The sequence below is a fragment of the Pinus tabuliformis genome, chromosome 6 (genome assembly GCF_031772625.1).
Source record: "Pinus tabuliformis cultivar Carrire ecotype Pingquan chromosome 6, CPIR1, whole genome shotgun sequence".
NCBI classification, from domain to species: domain Eukaryota; kingdom Viridiplantae; phylum Streptophyta; class Pinopsida; order Pinales; family Pinaceae; genus Pinus; species Pinus tabuliformis.
This window is the reverse complement of record NC_142292.1, coordinates 1,892,655,543-1,892,673,868: the sequence shown is the minus strand read 5'-3', so window position 1 is coordinate 1,892,673,868 and position 18,326 is coordinate 1,892,655,543. Positions and strand designations below refer to the sequence as shown.

The 18,326-nt window shown below is 37.9% G+C and overlaps 1 pseudogene; it reads right to left on the bottom strand.

The window, feature by feature from the left end:
- Positions 1-2,464: 2,464 nt before the first annotated feature.
- On the bottom strand, positions 2,465-4,842 carry LOC149266722 (UDP-glucose 6-dehydrogenase 3-like; annotated as a pseudogene).
- Between the last annotated feature and the right edge of the window lie 13,484 nt (positions 4,843-18,326).

Genomic DNA, 18,326 nt, shown 5'->3' with positions numbered 1-18,326 from the left:
TGCTTTGGTTTAAATGTATTTTGGGCCTAAATATATATTTACCTTTGCATATGGGTTAGAGTTTGTGTGAGGAATAATTATTTCCATCGTTGTCTGCTTATAGAATGTGTTCTATTTTGGTTTGTTGTTTGTGTATTTATTATCTTTGTAAGTTTTTTCTTACTCCAATGAGTGGTATTATAGAATCTGCACATTGTGTCAACTTAAAGCTTGTGAAAGAAAGTGTCATTGTGTTATGGATATTAGGTAGTGTGTTGGTTTTGTGATGTGAAACCCATAAAAAAAACATAGCACCATTGTTCGATGTAGTCACAGCCCTTTAACTAGAATATGATGTACTCTATTTGTTTTTGGAGAATTCTCTCTGTGGTTTGGGGTGTGAACTTGTAGCTAGAGAATTGTTAAATAGAAGCAGAGAACCTTGTTGTGTGAACAATGTCAAACCCCTTTTGTAGTTGATTTTGATTGGAAAATGTGTTTTAGATTTGCAATCCTAGTGAAGAAGGGCATAATAATTTTATGGTTGAGTTAAGGACCAAATTAAGTCAGTGTAGATGTGATTGGGAAGTCGATTGGTGCAAGGGTGAGGTGTTTCACATCCTTGGAATATGAAAAGATAGAGTTTTGCAAGCGCTAGAAAAATATTTTGCAGCACCTACAAGTTTTCAAAATAGCATTGGGAAAATATATTATAGCACCTACAACAAGCATTTTTATGCCTACATGTGAGCTCTTGGAAGTTTTTTTTGGCATGTTGATTGTGCCATGTGTTTACGTGGAGTTCATTGTGAGTGAGATGAGGTAAGGAAAAGGATTAGAAGGGGAGAGAAGACTCTCTCTCATGGAACTTGTGAAGTTGAATTCAGATTGTCTTTTGAATGCACATTTTAAATTAATTTATGAATTTCCATAATTGGGAGAAAATAGAGTAGTGTTTGAGTGTCCTGAGTTATGGGCAATCGGGGCAACCTAACCAATCTCCATCAATTCTTTAAGTAATGTGTACGCAATTTTATTTTTTTCTATGATCACATCAACCCTATATTGGGGTATAAAGCACCAATGCAATAACCTATGAATATATTTTAATTTTTTTGTTGTTGTTTGAAAACCAATAAAAAATAATCAATTTTCTAAGTTCATTACTCATGAATATAAATAAGTAACTGTTAATTTTTCAAGTGGGATTATCGTTATTGGATGGGTGGAATGGCTATTATATTCCCCGTTCTCTTGAATAATGACATGAATTTAAATTCTTTGAAGCTTAGTTGTATTTTTTTTTTTTTTCCTATTTTTATCTTTTAATTTTTTTAATGAAAATATTTTTTTAATTAGTTAATGATACACGACAACAACACTCCCACACTGGGTTGTAGATCTCTAGGCCTAATGAACGAAAATGTTATAGTATATAGTGGTATGGATTGGTTGAGGCTACACTACTTGAGGAGTCTTTATAGTTTCATTCTGGCTTATTTAACATAAATCGCATCCATTTTATGCATGTACTATTGTCCTTCTTCATTCACTCTTAAAAGTAAGAATGCTTAATCCTTTCATATGTTTTCTAAAGTTAGGGTAACTCACGGTGGGATAAAAATGTAACACCCATGCTTTTAAAGCATAATTCGCCACTAAAAATATATGCCCCTTATATGTTAAGGTGTCATACTATCAAGCATTGATGATGTAGCGGTGGGGTTCCTCCTTTACTTATTATACCAACATAGATCCATATTAACTTTAGATATGCCAACTGTTGATAGGATCAAATATTTTAAGATGCAAACCTTTTTCTGAGTGTAAAACTTTAGTAAAGGTTTACATTTGGAAACATTTAATTCCTCTCAACTCTTGGTAGATCCAAAGTTAAGATGGATCTATGTTGGTTTTGAGCAACCCAGTAATAAATTGTTTTAACTATTATGTATATTTAATGATTTAATTATTTTATTTATGACTCACATTTTTCACATGATAATGTTAATACATGCCCCCTTATTTAGAAATAGAAAATATACATAGCATATAAGCTCTCTCTCTCTCTCCATATATAATTATTTATATAATTATTATATTTTAAAATGGTATATATGTGCTCTCTCTATCCCATTATATTTGCTATTCATATTTTTTATGTATTCATATACATATCAAATCCATATTAAACATTAAAAGGATTATAAACCTCAATCATACATTGACATGGAAAACACCTATTAATGGGATACAAATATTCATGAAGTATTTTATATATATATATATATATATATATATATATATTTTCCCCGTGGAAAAAATCGTAATTCCTATTAAATTTTGAAAATTACATTTTGTAGATGCCATAGCATATGCATATGTGAGGTGATATAGCCTGACAGAAAGTAGATAAGCAAAGGAACAAAAAACTAAGAACATGTGTTCCACGCAGGGAGCACTGAGATGTCAATATGGGGGGAAATCATGTTTTCCTCCCCTTTTTCTTCTCGACCTTACGCCACTCTCCTTGGGACGGTATTGTGGGAACAAGTTGAAGTGGATTTTTAGCGCCTGATCGGGGGTTTTCCTTGTCAGAATTAGAGGTGTCTGATGCATGCAGCCTTTTGGTTCCACTATTTTCCATTGTATCTGATGCCTTTTCCAGTTGTGATTCCATAGGTCCTTGTGGAGATGTCTTCTGAGTTTCTGCTTGATTGTTCTCATTTGGGATGGGATCTTCCTCCTCATAATCTCCCTCCTCTTCAGGTTCTGGTGGGGGAAAATTCCAACCCTTTTGGTGTTTTCCGATTTTCTTCTTCCTTCGGCTATCTTTTTTGTATTCTGGGCATGCATTTTGTAGATGTCCTATTTGCCAATATATTCTGCACCTGAATGTTGTGTTTTCATAGTCTATTGTTTGTGTCTAGCTTCGATCTTTGTGCTTCAGCTATATGTAATCTGGTAAGTCTTTACTGAGATCAACTTCCACACAGATGCGTGCGAATGTAAAAATTCTTTCATCCACTTTTTATGTGTCCATTTTAATATATCTGCCAATGGTATTACCTATACATGCAAGAACATTTTGGTCACAGAAGTGTATAGGGAGATTATGTAGATGTACACAGACTGGCATCCTAGAAACAATCATGGTGTTGGCATCTCCGGGAACCATGGAGTGATAAAGAGGCCCGAAGATCCCCAGAACCAAGGTCCCTCCTATATCACTATGTCTCTTATATCTGTTTATTGGAATTTGACTATAAAAAGCCCTTTGGAGCAGAGATGAATCTCACAATTTAGAGTCCATTTTGTGAAGATCCAATGGAATAGTTCAAAGGGTTTTGGCCAAAATTCGTTGAAACAACAAACAATGGCTTGCGTTTCATAGTTATTACATACCTCATCTGTTTCTAATATATCTTTTTTTAGTTCTGGTGTATAGTTCAGTTGTTGCACTATGTATGGATTGGGTTCTGTTCCAGCCTACTTTGGAGCCACTGTAGGAGTTTTCCCCCCTCATAATATGTTTTTAAAAGATATTCCTTCATTTCTGTGCTGTTGATGTGGCTTTGGATTGTGTTCTATTTTTGTGCTTGACCCTCTGCCTCCTTTTGTTTGTTGAATTGAGTTGCTTGTTGTTGCACCTCCTCGTAGTCTCAGATTGAGTGTTATGGTAGATTCTAGCATGATGTTGTAATCCTTAATGGATCTGTAATCCTGTAGTGTTTTTCCCCCAAATAGTAGAAGTTGTTGTCCATCTGGGTAGCTGATATGATAGGCAATGATATTCTTCAGATTTATAACGCTGTCTGTTGCATAGACCCAAATCAAGGTAGTTTTCCCTGAGGGGGTTTTAATAAAAATTTGGAAGCAATTAGGGTTTGTCCCGCCGAATTCGGCACTGGCATTCAGGAACCGAGGTCTAATCCGAGAGTCTTTCCCCACCGCATATGCGTCTTCAGCTGTGTCTGCCCCTGTGGCCTCAGAGAGGGCAGGTATGACGTCACGGCTGAAATCCTCTACGCCAAGAAAGCTTTCACGGCCAGCTTCGAGAGCTCAATGGACCAGAGATTCATGATGATGATTCGGTCTTCCGGTACCTAGTGGGCATAAACTGGCTTCAGTGCCGTGACAGCCTTCTGGCCCTCCGCGATCTCCCGTACGCCTATCAAACCCCTGACGAGATTCTCCAGATCTTCGATGGTGGTCTCCTTGGCCCAAAATTCGGGGTTAGATAATATTTGAAAGTGGATCCCTTTGTTGCTGTGGGTGAGAATCTTCTCAATTGTTTCTGCGATTATCTGAATGACCGATTCCTAGTAGGTCAAGTCGCCTGCCTTGTCGATGCCAAGCCCACGGGTCTTGGTAGGCATGTTTACGGAGACGAGCACTATCTCTACTTCCACATCATGTTTGAGGAAGAGATGCTTGCCTCGATAGAGCCAGATGACCTCCTCCAGTCCGGATTTGAATATTAGTAAGCAGTCACTATTCCAGGCAGAGATTGTTGCCACCACCACTTCGATCTCTTAGCACTTGAGCTTGATCATGGCCATCATCGACCCTCCCACGTACCCTGCCCTGATGTAGTAGATCTTCACCATGGTCACGAGTTCGAAATTGATCTCTGGGTCAAATAGGCGAACAATTAGTCCTTCTCAATGCCTCAGATGATCCAACCTTCGCTAAAGACAACCCCTCCCTATATATATATATATATATATATATATATATATATATATATATATATATATATATATATATATATATATATTCGATCTCCGAGCACTTGAGCTCGATCATGGCCATCGTCGGCCCTCCCACGTACCCTGCCCTGATGCAGCAGATCTTCACCATGGTCGCGAGTTCGAAATTGATCTCTGGGTCAAATAGGCGAACAATTAGTCCTTCTCGATGCCTCAAATGAACCAACCTTCGCTAAAGAAAACCCCTCCCTATATATATATATATATATATATATATATATATATATATATATATATAAAAACTGAATATTAAGAATTAAATAAATTACAAGAATGGAAACTAAAAATATATTAAAAATAATTTAGATTATTTCATTTTTCTCTATAAAATATTTGATATAAACTTATGTTATTTAATATGGACATTATAATAATTTACTTATGAGTAACACAAATATATTTTGTTATTAATATATTTTTCTTCTAGATGTTACATGTAAACTAAACATAGAATGAATTATATGTAATCTAATATCAATAATATTATTTTCGAATAAATGCTATTAAGTATTGAAGGAAAAAATGCATATTTCCCTCATAGTAAAAAGATTATCACTTTATATAAAATTGATGTAAAATTAAGGTGGAATTTGATGTATTTTATTTATGACCGACATTCTTTTTTTTAATATTATTTTTAATTTGTTAATGTAAGTACTATTTTATTATGTTTAAATGTAACATTACATGACATCTCCCACATGCGAGGCTATAGAGGTCTCTCAACGCAATGATTTGAACATCCCTATAGGATGTCATTTTCCACCACAATCTCCTTTCCAATAGTGTATATGATATCATAGTCATAGACAAATGTCATGATGACCAAAAATTGTTATTCCACTAATGATTTTTTTCCTTGGAAAAAAGAAAATTGTTATTTTTCTTATTACAAACTAATTAAGTAAGCCTTTTCTTTCCTTCATTACAAAAGGTAAATATTTGTTTTTATTATTATTGACATAAGGTAAAATTAACTCCTTTTTTTAACTCCTTAATAGAAATTTTACTTACCATAGGACAAACATATGACTGATGAATGTATATATCCTTGATGATTAAAGAAGAGTAATTTTGATTTGATATGATGTCATATGACAATGTGTTCATTCTTTATTCTAACTTTTAATGATGATGTTCTTGAATCACAATCCCCCTTCTTCTTTTTTTTTAACACGATCGGTTACTTATGTATTATAAAAACTTCAAGGAACAAGTCCTGTTACATAAGATAGAGGGAGCAGAGAGGGGAGGATCCAAAATGGGTACGCAGACCCTTGATCCTTGTTGGTGGACTTGTGAAATGCAGTTTGAAAAAGATAACGGCTATATTGCCGTACAAATAGGCCTACTAGAAAACAAAATTTATAGGACATAGATCAAGTTGCAGTTGTTGGTTGACAGAATCATCTGGCTGAGGCTCCTTTTTTGTGCTGGCCCTTGTCGAGGCCTCTGCTTGCATGCTCTGAGTTATTGATTTGATGTGAGCAATGGCTTCTTCCATATGGTTGCATTTTTCTTTGAGACCTTCGATCTCCGCTTTCTGTTTCTCCAGCTTTTTTCTTTTTGATTTACTATCAGCTTGGAATTCCTCCTTGAGGTCGTTGAAGTGCTTTACGAATCTTGCTATCATGAAACAGTGAGCTTTGCATAAGGTGCAGCTACTGTTGGTGATTACTCGCTCCAGGGGGTTCTCAGCTGGATCACGGTCTGCTGGATTCTCGGCCATTTCAGAACCTCTCTTGGGGGGAGCTTGGAGGAGATGATACAGAGGGGAGAAACAGGGGGAGCAGAAGGGAGAGGGGGGAAGGGGAAAAGATGAAGGGGAGAACTGGCAGTGAGCACAGGTCTGAGAGGGATCGAAAGCAGCGAGGAGGGAAATGAAAAGAGGAGTGTAGAGCAGAGGGGCGGATGAAACCGGAAGGGAGGAGAACGCTGTAGGAAGAGGGCGCTGGTTCAAGCAAACAGTGCTATGGTTAGCAAGAAAACATAACAAAACCTTAAGAACACGATATTTACCACTGTAATCGGTTGAAGACAGCCTCCTGTCAAAGCTGAACGTAATGCACCATCTGATACTGAGGAGCTCCAGAAACTTTCTGAAATGAGTCGATCCTTTGCGCTTTTGAAATTGAGGAGCTGTAGCTCTGAGCTGAGCGAGGAATGAGGATCTATGAAGCATATAAAGCAGGTTGAGAGGCTGATTGACCAAGTTTGTCGTGGGATACGCAAGGATTTGGCTGGTCTTGAGATCAAGCCTTGGATTTTTTATGCAGTTGGTGAAGATTTTGATGAGACATATGCCTAACTTCTGCTTGGAGATGTCACAGGGATTCTGAGATATCTTGGACCCATACCTATTCATTTTGGCAGCAGAGATTTATTTTGCATCATTCAAGGTGAGGAGGGGGTCAGCGTCAAAGAGGGTGAAGATTGCGGGCGGCTTGATAAGCTTAGGATAGAGAGCAGGAAGAATAGTATGATTACTGAGGTGACCGATATTCAGAGAGTTTGCAGAATGGTGGATCAAGCTACGGGATTGGTTTATCATAAGTGGTATCGTTTTCTCTGACTTGTCCAATGGGTCTGTTGGTTGCCCTGTTGGCGAATGAGTCAGCTTCTGTATTATTGTCCCTCAGGACGTGCTTGAAGGTGGTATCCCCCGTATGACTGATGTTGTCCATGATCCTTAGTTTTATATTGCTGAGAGCCGCTTTTTTGAACTCTCCCCCTGTAGCCATAGCAACAATTACAATTGCCGAATCTCCCAGGATGATTGGGTTCTGAACTCTCATCTGTTTCAGAATGGTTGTGCCTAAGAGGAGGCTGTAGGCCTCGGCCATGTTGTTTGACATTTGACCCAGGCCCCATTCATATGTTATAAGAGTTTTGCCATGCTGATCCTTTATAATTCCCCCTGCCCCAGCTTTCCCCGGATTGTTTTTGGAGGCTCCATCAAACTGAAGAGTGGTTCGCTTTTGTGCTAGAATCCATTGACTTATGTCCTCCTTGGTACCCCTAAGTTTCCAGTTGTTCCTTCTCTTTTCTGCTTTGAAGTGGGGTTGCTTGTTTTTGTCGTAACTTAGACAGAATTTGTTGAACCAATCATTCTCATCTTTGTGCCAGCTGGATCGATCTGGTTGAGAGATGGAGTTGGCGCTTATTGTATCAGAGACAAGAGCCATAGTTTTTGCCAAGGTGCGTGCTGGGTTTGGCTTCTGGTTGTTGAAGATACAATTGTTCCTGGTGAGCCAGATTTTCCAGCTAAGCGTTGAGGGAATGCATTTCCACAAGCGAATGATAGGGGCCTTGTTTTTCTTAGGATAAGGGTAGCATTTCTCCCAATTTTTGTGTAAAGAGGGAAGCTGGTCGAAGGTCTCTCTTATTTTCAAAGGACTGATGAGCTGATTCCAGCAGCTTTGTGCATAAGGACAATCGAAGAAGAGGTGTTGGCTGCTTTCCTCCTCAGCACGGCATAGGCAGCAGATTGAGGGGCCCAGTATACCTCTTTTTTTAAGATTCTCGGCTGTGAGAATCTTGCCTTTGAGAAGGGTCCAGTTAAAAAACTTGATCTTTGGCAAGCACTCTGATTTCCACACTGCAGTACAGAGGTTCCATTTACCTGTTGCTGTGCTTGCCTGAAGAAGTTTGTACCCCTCTTTAACTGTGAAGTTTCCTCCGCTAGGGTCCCATATGTAACTGTCATCAGCCACTTTGTTTGTGGGGGCAGATCCTAAGAGAGAGGTCTTAAGGTCTGTCCATTGATCCCTGAGGTCATTTGGAAGAGGGAGGTCCTTCCAATCAAGCCAACTATTATGATCCCATAGGGAAATGTCATATAGAGAGATCAAATTTTTTGCTTCCATCCAAGTTTGCAGGGTGCTGAAGTTCTGGAGAAGGTTTCTTGGCTTTACTCCCATGATTCTGTCTGTCCAAATATTTATTTCCTTACCATTGCCAGGCACTTTTGAGATGTGGTTTCTGAATTGAGGGAGGACTTTTTTGATGAGTTTCCAGACAGGAGTGCATGGTCTTTCAACAATTGGTTCAGAGAGGACATTAGAATTCAACCCGTTGAGATACTTTCTTTTCATAACCTCCACCCACCAGGAGCCTTTTCCTATAAGCATTCTCCAGATCAGTTTGAATCCCATAGCTTTATTGGAGAGACTTGGGATTTTGATGGCTAGGCCCCCTTTTTCAAAGGGAAGGATAACTTGGTCCCATCTGACTAGGCTGAATTTTTTTGATTCTTGCTTCCCTCCCTGCCAGAGGAAGCTTCTCATAATTAGTTCCATATGCTTGTGGGTGCTGGCGGGAGCCAAGGTTACTGCATATTGATAAATGGGAAGGGCGGATAGAATAGCCTTAATGAGGATAGTTCTGCCAGCCAAATTTAGCCAAGACAGCCCCCAGCTTTGAAGAAGTCCTCTCATTTTTTCTATGTGCTTTACCCAAATTTCAGATTTGACTATTTCTTTTGCTAAGGGCAGACCCAAATATGAGAAGTAGCTCCAATTTCTTTGCACTGGGATGTCCAGAATCGAGGAGATTCTTTGCATGATTTGAAGAGGGACATTCCAGGTGTATATCTTACATTTTTTATTGTTTAGCTTTCCCCCTGAAGCTGCCAGGAATGAGTCCAGAGTTTTCTTAAATCTTTTTGCCATCAAACTTGAGGCTCCCCCGATTAGAAGGGTGTCATCCGCAAAGAGTGAATGATTGATTTCTTTAATCCCTCTCTCTATACTGATCCCTGTGATCTCCTTTTGCTTGCGAAGTTTTTCCAAATGGATGTTCAAGGTTTCCGCCATTATGATGTATAAGAATGGAGAGAGGGGGCAGCCTTGCCTCAGTCCCCTAGATCTTCTGAAGTAGCTGCTAGGTCGGCCATTGATCAGGGGGGCAGTCCAGGGGTTAGAGATGCACTCCATGATGATGCTTATGAATTTGTTGGAGATCCTGAATTTTTTGAGGACGTCTATCAGGAAGTGATGGTCAACCCTGTCAAAGGAATTTGCCATGTCTAATTTGATGATCATGCCTCTTTGTTTCCTGTTGATGCTACTGTTAATTGCTTATTGTATCAAAATGACGTTGTCTGTGATTTGTCTATGAGGGACAAATCTGCCTTGGTTCTCTGAAATGAGATAGGGGAGGAGATTTTTAAGCCCGTTGGCTAGGATTTTAGTGACTATCTTGTAAGAGACATTACATAGAGAAATAGGTCTAAAATGGTCGAAGGAGAGGGGATTAAGGTCCTTAGGGATGAGGGCAAGGTGTGAGAATTTAGTATTTTCCCCCATCTTGTATTTTTTGAAAACATTTTTTACCATCCTGACATAGTATTTTTTTATTGTGTCCCAATGATTTCTGTAGAAGGTGACAGTGAAACCATCGGGTCCAAGGGCCTTGTCAAGCTGCATGTTGAAGGCCGCCAACCTGATCTCCTCCTCTGAAACATCCTGGTCCAATCCTCTGTTTTGCAAATCAGAAATTTTACTCTCGACTGCTCTAATGAAATCCGTGCTGTCGGAAGTCTGTGGGACTGCTAATAATAGAGATTGAAAATGTCTGTGCGCTGCCTCTTTGATACCCTCTTGATCGCTGATCTCTTTCCCCTCTGCCACAATTTTGTCTATTTGGTTTCCGGCACATCTGAGCTTTATGTTATTGTGGAAGAAGGAGGTGTTTTTATCTCCAGCTCTAAGCCAGAGACACCTTGATTTCTGACATTGTTCTTCTTCCTCCACTCTATTTTGCCTATAAAGTTCCCTGTACATTTAATTTTCTTGGTTTTGGTCTTCCTTTGTGTATTCGATGTTCTCTTTTTCTTGGTTCCACTGATCCACCTGCTTATGAAGATATGCTCTTTTTTTGTTTTCCATTGCTGCGTTTGCTCTTGCCCACTGTTTTATGGCTGTTCTTAGAGACTTTAATTTTGTTTCCCAAATGTAGTGGGGCGAACCAATGACTTCCTTAGCCCACTGATCTTTGATAAGTTTGCGGAAGTCGTCTTTAGAGTCCCAAGATTTGTTTTATTTGAAGGGGAGAGGCCCCAGATTTCTTCCCTTGTCTAGAATCATGACCGCGGGCTTGTGGTCTGAGGCAGAGGCATGGATAATTTTGTTTTTGATTGAGGAAAAGCCTGCGACAATTCTTTCATGTACAAGGATTTTGTCTAGTCTCTCTTTAATGTTGTGGATGCCAACTTTTTTGTTGCTCCATGTAAATTTCCCGTTATAAGGAGGAATATCAATAAGGTTGTGAGTTTGGATTATTGCTTCCAGAGAATCTCTTGAAGGGTCTGCGAGGAAGTTCTCGCCTAGTTTTTCCTCAATGTTCCTTATTAGATTCAGATCTCCACCCAAGAAAATGTTCCTATCTTGAGCGGACTGCAAATCTGAAGTTATTGAATCCCAGCAAAGAGCTTTATCCCTGTAGTGGTTCGGGGCGTAGATGTTGTAGATAGTGTAATCTTCTTTTGAGACTTTGTTTTTAAGGTCTGTTCTTACCCACCAATTGCAAGAATTTTGATTGGTGAGGTCCCATTTGTTCTTGTTCCATAGAGTTCTTATACCTCCTGAGGCACCTGCTGCACCTATTGCTGTACCTTTAAAACTTTTGTATCTTTTGATATCATTTTGGAAGTCTTGTTCAGAGATTTTGGTCTCCTGGATGAGGAGGAGGTCTAGCTGCTCTTGATTGATTAAATCCCGGACTGCATTTGCTTTTAGGGAGGAGCCCATCCCCCTGCAATTCCAAGAGACCAAAATCATCATTTACCAATTTTTGAGTGAGTCCCGCTCCTCTCCTTTGTCTTTTCCCCACTTCCTTTTTGTTTATCTAGGTATGTGTCCATCAGTTGCTGAGTTCCAGTGGCCATTTCTTTAGCTGCTGTTTCGTCTCTTTCTTCTTTGTTCGACTTCCTGCCTGCTTTTCTCAGAGGATCATAGGAGATGCTAGCTTCTTTCAATTTGTTTCTGGTAAGGATTCGTTCAATGGTTGGGGGGGGAGAGGACGGGGGCAGGGAGGGGGAGGGGATGACTGCAAGGGCAGTGTCTCGGGGAGATGCGGGGGGGGATATGGGATCTTTGACTGACAGGGATTCAAAAGGGTTGGAGGATGAGGGGAAGGGAGGGGCTGAACAGGAAGGGGGAGGAGGAGGAGCATTAGGGGTTTTTGGAAGAGGCTTGGTGCTAGGGCCTTGTAAGGGGGTACATCTTTTCCTTTTTACTTTCTCCCAAGAGCCTTTGGAGGTTTCAGTATTTCCAGTAGAATCATTTATTTTTAACTTGCTACATCTATTTTCGAAATGTCCATATTCGTGACATACCTTGCATTTGAAGGGTAGATGCTCGTAGTCTAGCTGTTGGATGTGTGTCCATTGATCTACTTTGATCTTGATGGCTTCCGATAAGCCTTTCCTGAGATCAAATTCAATGCAAATCCTTGCACAAGCATGCATATTCTCCTTTGGCTCAGATCTATCAATGTATTTGCTGACTGAGTTCCCAATAGCCTTTACTGATTCATCTCCCCAGCAGTGGAGCAGCAGATGGGGAAGACGGACCTAAACCGGGACAGCATTTGGGATGTCCATTTCCAGATCGAAGTTGGGAGACCATCTGTTTAGATATAGGCCTCTTGAATCCATGAAATAGGGGCCATTTCTAAAGATAAGGTTCCTATCCTCTTTTGATTCGAACAGAAAGGTGTAGAAGCCCCTTCCACAGAATCTGATAGCTATTTTTCCTTGTATTATCGCATTCCAGTTGCGTTCCACCCATTTTTGGACTGCTCTAGGCGAAGGACAGAGGCCAGTGAACTGGCCTACGAGGCCTCTCTTAGCTAAAGCAATTGTTGCCTTCCTCGGGAGGGTAGGAGGAAGAGATACTTTAGGGATTTCATCAAGTTTCTTGACGAACTTTGACGCAGAAGGGCGGATTCTTGTTGAGGCATTCTCAGGGATAAGAGATGCGAACAATTTCTCATAATCTTCCAGGTCTGGGGACGATGGATCAGTCCCAGCCATTGAAGCGAAGGAGAGCCAGAACGCAGACGAGCCAGGAAGAGAACGAAAGCTGAAGGGAGGGGCCCCAGAGCTGGGGCCGGGCAGGAGGCTCGAGGAAAACCGGAAGGCGGAGGGAAGCCCAGGGGGGCGCAGAGAAGACAAACCCAACAGCGGTGCTGCCAGGCTGGGGCCTGGAGGGCACAGAACTAATGTAGGCGGTTGCGCGGGAGCTCCAAAATCGAAAACCAACCTTAGCATCGAATTCAAAATTTATTATCTCAAGAGAATCACCCTTGAATCACAATCCCTTAGTGCTTTCCTACACTACATATTAAGTATAATGAACCTAGACACCTATGCGATTGTTTAGGTTGTGATGAATTGGAAAATTTCTTTGTGGAAACATCCAATATTCTTGATAGTGATTATGAGTGATTGATAACTATTTGATGATGGTAACATGATTACTTCTTAATGATATGGTTAATATTATATACATACATATTATATAACATACTTATTTATATTTCAATGCTACACATATCAATGATAATATTGCATATTGACATTATCTCACTAGATTAGTTAGGTATTGATGTGTAGTTAACCTTAATTAATATAAATTATATAAGTAGACCTTTTGGGACTATAGGTAAAATGTTAATTAGGTCCACAAGGTTGATAGGTTATGTGTTAGGAGGCTATAAAGTACACTGTTATTGTCGATTTCATGATAGAACCACATTGTGGCCTATAATTATAATGGATTGTGTTAAGTAATGTTAATGGAGATTCACATTTCATTTTCATGTCTAGTAGCATTATGATCATATTTATTCTCATTATTTTATTTTCAACATATTTATGTTCACTTAATGATATTGTAGAAATCTACTTAGGTTTTCATGTTGAATATATAAAATTTCAATAATGGATCACTTTCAAATTTTTTGTAAACCTATCTGCCACTGACCATATCAGTAGTACTTTATCTAAGACCTTACACCTTCTTGGGAATTGAAAATTCCAACATGCTAAACTATGATGGATCCATTTGTTAGACATCCAAAAGGAATCATGAGTCTCAAAAGGAACCAACAAGGTGTATGGTGCTAAGGCAATACCTTTGTGACCCAATGGGATTGAGGGATATTTGATCTAATTTAGATAAAATAAGGTGTTTGAAATATTTATTTCTTTTAGTTGTATGTCAAGGAATGAACATATAATTTCATTCCTTCTCACCCTTCTCCTCTTCTGACCCCATTAACCCCCAAGCTTTCCTACATCACTATGTCATGCACTAGTGATGTGGAGGGAGGGATGCAAAAGGTATTCCCACATCTCCCTTGTGGGATGATTTTCTCCAACCTCCAAATTAAAAATTGCACATTTCACTTCATGAGCTATAAACTAGCATGGATATTGCACTAGATAATTCATCACAACAAATTTGAGATAACTATATTTAAAAATATGAAATATACATTATTAGGGTTTTATTTCTCTTTAGATTTATAGATATGTAGATTAATTTTAACTACATGCGCATTCCAATTAATATTATGTAGAAAATAGAGAAAAATGAAATAAAACTAACAAACCATGATTTGACACGAGATATGACAGTCTAGGATATCCTTTTGGGAGAAAAACTAGTTGGAAGGTGAGGTCGCTCTACTCTCTTTCTCTGAATAGGAAATGTATGTGAATATAAATAAGTGTGGGATGTGGCTTGTGGGCTACTATAGTGCATAAATCCTGTACGTGTGCTCTATCTCCTATCTCTCTCGGCTAATTTTTTTCACCTATGAAAAAAATTCACTCGAAAGAATGGAACCCCTTTTCCTTGTAGTGGCCCAGTAACAACATAGCCAAAAACCTACCAGTGGTTAGGTTTGGCTACCTGAACTCTTAACCAAACTTACAATATGGCATATTCTAGTGTCTTCTTCATCATAATCACGTGGCTAACCCATTTTCCATGAATAATTTGAGTGGACTTGGCATCCTCTTGAATTATGGTGGTGAAAATAGGAAGGTTAACTACTGAGTGGCATAAATTTTGCACACAAACTTTGATTGACATGATTCTTATTTCGTTGGAAATGTATTTTTGTGTATTTTAGAACAAAAATTTCGTGGCACCAAAGATGAAATTTTTTAAACCCAAAAAGCATCATTTGATGTCTCAAAGTGCTCCCGAAAGGTTTTAGACCCCAATTTTCCAAACTTGGTCCCACCGGTATAAATGGTCGTATGAGGTGATTCCTCCACTTTTTCCACTCTAAAATAATAGTGATTAATGAAAAAAATGCAATTACCCAATACATATCATTTCACCATTCTCTACATTATACACTTACTTTGACCCAATACTTCCATACTCTTTGTTTTCATTTTGTTTTTCCATGCCCTTCGCCCCCTACACTTCTTCCATTCACTACCCATAGTTTTGATACCATTCTCTATCCTTTGCATCCATTCCATTTTTTATATTCTACCACACTTTGCTCTTTTCCTTCTATATTTCAAAATACTCTTCACTCAACCATGATTTTCCCTTTTCCTAAAACAAATAAAAATCCAAATTGTGACTAAGACTCAATACAATACTTTATTTTGGTAGATGTGGGATTGATCACCACCCAGGATGCTCCGAAATCAAATTGAAATGATTTTTATTACTTTCAGTGTTCAAGAAGTAAATCTATGTGTCTTTAGCATCTTTATTGATTTCTTGGATTCTTGCATGGCTCCAACCAAATTTTGATTGATAACTTGCCACATCATATGGTAGATATCATTTTGGATGTTATTAAGGATGGGTGGGTGTCATTCTCCGTAAAAAGGTGGCTTTATAATCTATCAATAATGTGTTGAGGAAGACAATTTTCTAACCTTTTAAGGTGTTGAAGAAGGCAACTTTTATAAGATCCATGATAACCATTGATGCCTTCAGTGTTCCTTCCAAAAGACCTCTTTATTTTTATATATGGACTCTAGTGTGGGAGTGTTACAAAAAAATATAACATCCACAAAAGTGTAAATTTGCAATCACCAAGATGTTAGTTTTCTGAAACATAGGAAGGATAACCACTATTACTATAGTAGTTATTCCTTTGCCTTTAGTTGGATTTTCTCCAATTCAAGGAGGGGTTTCCCTAAGTATAATATTCTCAAGGCTATGGAGTGGGGGATCAATGTGAAAAATGAAGAGAAATTCTTAATAAAAGAAAGAGATTATAGTAATGGCATGAAATAGTGCAAATGGAAAGGAAATGAAAGGAAAATGAGGGGAACAAGGAAATGGAATGATGTAAGACTAGTGTTTATCAGTCTAAGGGAAAATGGAGTCATCAAGCATAAGATGAATGGAATAATTAATTTGAATTAGAATCAACCTTTTGAGGTACGATATATGGTTGGAAATGGTTAGTTTACCACATTCAACGTCTTGGATGAAAAACACTATTTATTGCATTCATCATTTTAGTGTGTACTTAAGGTGAAGGGAATTAGTTTAATGTAATCTACCCCAAAGTATTTGTTGAAAACACGATATAGAATCAAGAGTAATAGGGATAAGGTGTTCCACTCATCAATAAAAATGTGAAGTAATTTATTTATGTTTGAAATGTACTTTAACATCTACAACTTAGTTTGATAGAAAAGTGAAAATTAAATGCAAAAAAAAAAAAATATAGCCAAGAGGAATAAGTTATTCACATTGGTTATTGTAATACGAATATTGAGTTAATTATCAATCCTTCACATAAATATTACAACAAGAAAATAATATAACACATAAGCAATTCTTAAAAAGGGTGTAGCATATAAAAACAATAAAGAAGATGAATACATGAATGCTTCATTAGTCTTCGATGTTTTGATATAGAAGAGAAAGTCAACATTATCCCTAATATCCTACAATTTCCTTCCTTCATTTCTTTCACTTCTTCACAATCTTCTAATTGTTAAGTCCCATTGAAATGGAGAAAAACACATTCTTAAATGAGTGAGTTAAGTACCTTATACGATAACTAACTTTATGAGAAGTCAATAAATTATAAAATATTGGATTATCTATATTTGTGGTTGACGATATCAAGACATGTGGATGGTAGCTTCCTCAAGAGATGTCACCCTCATAAAAAAATAGTCAACGATATTCAACAAAAACTTCTAATACATGATGCACCAACCATAAACAACTATAATACCAAGCCAAATACTAAACTGTTCGACATGCATTTTTCCCTTCAAGAATGAAACGATGAAAAATATAACAAAAAGTTCTTTAATCTACAAGCATGTGATCATGGATCCACAAAAAAGGGCTAACAAAGTGCAATGTCAAAGGTCCATGAGAGATACAACAATAAAATATTTGTCCTAGGAGAATCCTCCATATACAGCCTCCAAAAACAGAAAGTGCTCCACAAGATGCATGAAACCAATCCATATGTGAAATCCCAAGCCAACCAACTCTATGGATGAATCTACAAGATGAAGAGGTCAAAGCCCAAAGTACTAAGTAGACCTTATCCATAAGAAAATTTCAAGGAGATAAAAGTGAAATAGGGTTTTAACCATATATGAATTCCATGAAATAACAAAACACATATCTCTAGGAATAGCAAAAAGTCTCTACAAGTGCACCCTCCAAGGATATGCTCAAAAATGGTAATATGACCAACTAAATGCATGTAAAATCCACACCTATGGCCCTCCAAGTATGAAAATGACCCTCCATAAAACTCCTTCATCATCACCTCCAATAAAATAATATATGTGCCAAAGTCAAAGAGATGAAGGTTCCCTCTAATGAAATTTAAATGATCGATAAGTGTAGGTAGAATATCCCCGCAATAAATATGAGAGAACATAAGAAAGGTGTTCCCTATAAATATGTGTCATGTAACTATCTTAAACACTCACAAATGATAAAATATTCTCTAATGAAGTGTGTCATGTACCATAGGTAAATATGCCATGAGAAAGTACCTCAATAACATATTATTACTCCATGTGCCATGTCACAAAAATGTCTAGCCAACCGAATAAATTCCACCTTAGAGAAGCTTGTCAACCTCTCTAATAAATAATAAAATAATATATGCTTTTGTAATTGTGACCAAGAAGATGGTTTTACCACTATAAAGAAACAAATAACTCCAAATAAAAAATTCAAGTCTAAAAAATAAGTCAATGAAGTTGGGAATCCTAACTATAAAACTTAGTTAGATAAATTATATTAAGTGAACTATTAAATAGATAAATCAAACTCAAGTATGTTACCCAAGTTCAATGCTTAAATAAAACCATATCCCTATCCAAATAGTCATGAATTGATTAAATCAACAATAACATGTGTGCTAATGAAGGGTTTATTCTAATAAACTATTGTACCATGTAAGTAAAATATGTTATCTAGGCTAGAAACCCCACCATGATAGGGTGATATATGGATGTGTTATGACACCCCCAACATTGACAATTGATTGGATAAACAATGCAATGTGAGATTAGAGCAAACCCTTTGAATTATGTTTCAGATT